The following is a 4,735-nucleotide window of genomic DNA, read 5'->3' on the forward strand; positions in this document are numbered from 1 at the left end:
ATAATAATAATATATTGCATATTGTTGTCTCCATAGTCATTTTTGAAGGGTCTACAGGGGTTCAGGGTCTCACTACTAGATCAGACTCATAGTGATCCGCCTATTTACAGCCTCCCAAGAACTGGGATTATAGGCACGCACCACCACACCCACTCTCATTCGTAGTGGTTATTCGTAGTACAAGATGTAGACATGATATCCTGTCCAAATACTCTTAGTACAAATCTTTCTTCTCATTGAATTAAGAGAAAGTAATTGTATATCTACCCTAACTATTTTGTATATACAGATACAAAATGGTCCTTCATTTGTATCCCCCTTTTTTGTTTAGTTTTGTCAGAGATGGGTGTTCCATTTCCATTTAAATATTGTAAGTGTGTGAATTCAGCAAAATAATCCAATATAGTCCAGTAGTCCATAATAGTAGTGAGTTATCCACAGGACTACCAATGTCAGAAGTTGTTGAATTGAGCCTTTTATAGCTCAGTGTGTTAATATGGATTTACTTTATAAAAATAGAAAGGTATAACACAACTAAAAGGAAAGTGAGAACTTAAGGATTAGACAATGAAGATAGGGCAAGGAGAAAAGCTAGCAAATATGACAGGGGCAAAACTATATATTTATGTGCACAAGATGGTTAAGGCAATGATCCTGAGAATCTTCAGCAGATTTTTGAAACTAGTAGTTAATTGGTAGGATTCTCACCCTGACTAACTATATATGCTGGAACCTGTGAACTAAACAAATGCACTGAAGGTAGCAATGTGTAATAGTAGGGCCATGCTTGGAATGCCTGTCACTCTGGTCTTCTAAATATATACTGCTTGGGGCCAGGGAGATAACTCAGTAGAATAAGCACTTCCCTGGCAAGCTCAAGGGCCTGAGTTTGATCCCCAGTTCCACCAAAAAATATATAAAAATTAAATACATACATAATGTTTGTCATGTCATATCAATTACTGCTATACTGTCTCACAAGTAAATGTTTTTTTTTAAAAAAAGGGTAATAAAATGAAGACAAGAGACAAGAAAAAAATGTCAAAGGACTGTCCTGCTACAATGCTGTATATGGTTAGATTTCTAAATTTCTGTGTAAAAAGATGTAATTGTTTATTCCTATTTTTTAAATAGTTTTTTTCTCCAAAATCTTTCTTATTGCAAAAGCAGCAAGCTATACACATTATATTTCACCTGGCTTTTTTTTTTTCAGAACCAGGGATTGAGCTCAGGCCCTTGCCACTTGTCAGGGAAGCACTTATTCCACTGAGCCATCTCCCCAGTCCCCTCACCTGGCTTTTTTCGTTTGCTTTTTCACAACACATCTTGAATAGTATTCTATAGCAGCATGTGGAGATCTTCCTCCTTTTTAACTCAAACTAGTTTTCATTGTTTAGGTGTACCACAGTTTATTCAAGCAATGTCTTATTGGTCTTTTGCTATTACAAATAGTAGTGGTGAAATGAATTATGTGGTAAATGTAATCTTGTATTTTATCCAGACGTGTAGAAGTCAGACTTCTGGTCAAGGTTTAAAAGCACATGAAGGAGTTGCTTCAGCATCTAGAAGTGGCTACTGTGTGTATTGTCACAGCACTCAGCCAAGATGCCAGAGGAGACCCAGACCCAGGACCAGCCCATGGAGGAGGTGGAGGTGGAGACCTTCGCCCTCCAGGCAGAAATGGCACAGTTGATGTCCCTGATTATCAACACCTTTTACTCGAATAAAGAAATCTTCTTGAGGCAGTTAATTTCCAATTCGTCCAATGCTTTGGACAACATCAGGTATGAAAGCCTGACAGGTCCCAGTAAGTTTGACACTGGCAAGGAGCTGCACATTAACCTCATTCCAAACAAGCAAGATCGCACCCTCACCATCATGGATACTGAGATTGGAATGACCAAGGCTGACCTGATCAATAACCTCAACACCATAGCCAAGTCAGGGACAAGGCCTTCACGAAGCCTTTGTAGGCAGGCATTGACATCTCCATGATTGGCCAATTCGGTGTGGGTTTCTACTTTGTCTACCTGTTTGCTGAGAAAGTGGCTGTGATCACCAAGTATAACGATGATGAGCAGTACGCCTGGGAGTCCTCAGCAGTAGAATCTTTCACTGTGAGGATGGACATGGATGAACCTATGGGCCGAGGAACAAAGGTTACCTTACATCTGAAAGAAGACCAAACTAAGTACTTGGAAGAAAGAAGGAGGAAAGATATTGTGAAGAAGCATTCACAGTTCATTGGTTATCCCATTACTCTTTTTGTGGAGAAGGAAAGAGATAAAGAAGTGAGTGATGGTGAGGGTGAAGAAAAGGAGGACAAAGAGGAAGACAAAGAAAAAGAAGAAAAGGAGTTTGATGACAAGCCTGAAATAGAAGATGTTGGTTCTGAGGAAGAAGAAGAAGAAAAGAAGGACGGTGACAAGAAGAAGAAAAGTAAGGAGAAGTATATCGACCAAGAAGAACTGAACAAAACAAAGCCCATCTGGACCAGAAACCCTGATGATATTACTAATGAGGAGTACAGGGAGTCCTACAAGAGCCTGACCAATGACTAGGAGGATCACCTGGCAGTGAAACACTTTTCTGTGGAAGGACAGTTGAAATTCAGGGCTCTTCTTTTTGTTCCACATGAGCTCCTTTGACCTATTTGAAAACAGAAAGAAGAACAGCATCAAGTTGTATGTCCGCAGAGTTTTCATCATGGGTAACTGTAAGGAGCTGATCCTCGAGTACCTGAATTTCATCTGTGGGGTGGTGGACTCTGAGGATCTCCCTCTAAATATTTCTTGGGAAATGTTACAACAGAGCAAAATTTTGAAAGTCATCCAAAAGAATTTGGTAAAGAAGTGCTTAAAATTGTTCTCTGAACTGGCAGAGGATAAGGAGAACTACATGAAGTTTTATGAGCAGTTTTCTAAGAACATAAAGCTTGAGATACATGAAGACTCAAAATTGGAAGAAGCTTTCAGCACTGCTACACTACTGCACATCTGTTTCTGGGAATGAGATTGTTTCCCTCAAGCACCATTTCACCAAGATGAAGGAGCACCAGAAGCGCATCTGTTACATCACAGGTGAAACCATGGACCAGGTAGCTAACTTGGCCTTTGTGGAACAGCTCTGGAAGCACAGCTTGGAAGTGATCTACATGATAGAGCCCATCGATGAGTACTGTGTCCAGCAGCTGAAGGAATTTGAGGGGAAAACTTTAGTGTCAGTTACCAAAGAGGGCTTGGAACTTCCAGAAGATGAAGAGGAGAAAAAAAAAACCAGGAAGAGAAAAAGACAAAGTTTGAATACCTGTGCAAGATCATGAAAAACATCTTGGAGAAAAAGGTCAAAAAGGTGGTCATGTCAAACCAATCAGTGACCCCCATGCTATATTGTCACAAGCACATATGGCTGGATGATGAACATGGAAAGAATCATGGAAGCCCAAGCCCTAAGTGACAACTCCACGATGGGTTACATGGCAGAAAAGAAACACCTGGAGATAAACCCTGGGCACTCTGTTATCAAGGCCTGGAGGCAAAAGGCCAAGGCCGATGAGAACGACAAGTTTTGAAGGATCTGTTCATCTTACTGTATGAAACCACACTGCTATCCTCTGGCTTCAGCCTGGAAGACCTGCAGACACATGAGAACAGGATTTACAGGATGATCAAGCTGGGTCTAGGTATTGATGAGGATGACCCCACTGCTGATGACACCTCTGCCGCTGTCAACAAGGAGTTGCCACCCCTTGAAGAAGATGATGACACATTGCCCATGGAAGAAGTTGACCGAGCTTGACCCAAAGAACCACTAATGTGTGCTCAGTGCTTTAACCTTCATTCCTTCTGGTAATATGTATTTTCAAGGATTTTTCTGTTAAGTCTGTATGGCATGATGACTGCTTTTAAGGGAAAGATAAGATTTCTTTCTACTTTTTTTTTTTTGGCAGAACTGGGGATTGAACTCAGATCCTTGCACTTGCCAGGGAAGCGCTTATTCCACTGAGCCATCTCCCCTGCCCTCTTTCTACTTTTAAGTAACACTGTGATATTTTAGGCATTAAAGCAGAGCTAGCAGTGCTTTTTCTAGACTCACCTTGGTTTAGTTTAACAAATTGAGATGTTTGTGGTAAGATATAACTTAACTGTTAACTTTGTGAGATCTGAAGTGCTTAGTTACCAAGCCAGAGTCCTTAGTAGACCAAATCTTGTGTCTATGAAGTGTTGAGATACCCTGATGTTTAAAGGAATATTTGTTAAGATGGCTTGAGCTTTCTTACAGGATGTTTGTTTAAACTTTCCCCAATAGTTTCAAATCCGCATGTCCTAGTCTTCTACAAGTACAGTACACTAAAACTTGATGGCAGGAGTTGCATGGGCTTGTTTTCCAAAGAAAAGTACTGTTTCAAGGGAGAAATAACTTCTAGGGATACTGCAGAGCTATTTCAAAAATCATTCGGAACAAGGCCTGTGAATGGAAGTGAGTACCCAGGTCACATTCTGCAAAGGAGTAATAAATACAGCTGAGTTGAAAAAATAATAATAGTAAAATAAACAAGGGGCCAGGGAGATGGCTCAGTTGAATAAACACTTGCCTGGCAAGCACAAGGGTCTGAGTTCAATCCCTGGTACCGCCAAAAAAAAAAAAAAAAGACTTAAAAAAATAAATAAAATAAAACCATATGAAGGGCTGGAGAGACAGCTCAGTAGAATAAGTACTTGTCTGGTAAGTGCAA

The 4,735-nt window shown here is 40.3% G+C and overlaps 1 pseudogene; it reads left to right on the top strand.

The window, feature by feature from the left end:
* Window positions 1-1,605: 1,605 nt before the first annotated feature.
* On the top strand, window positions 1,606-3,798 carry LOC101580726 (annotated as a pseudogene).
* Window positions 3,799-4,735: the final 937 nt, after the last annotated feature.

Source organism: Octodon degus, unplaced genomic scaffold, assembly GCF_000260255.1.
Source record: "Octodon degus isolate 3935 unplaced genomic scaffold, OctDeg1.0 scaffold00243, whole genome shotgun sequence".
Lineage (NCBI taxonomy): Eukaryota > Metazoa > Chordata > Mammalia > Rodentia > Octodontidae > Octodon > Octodon degus.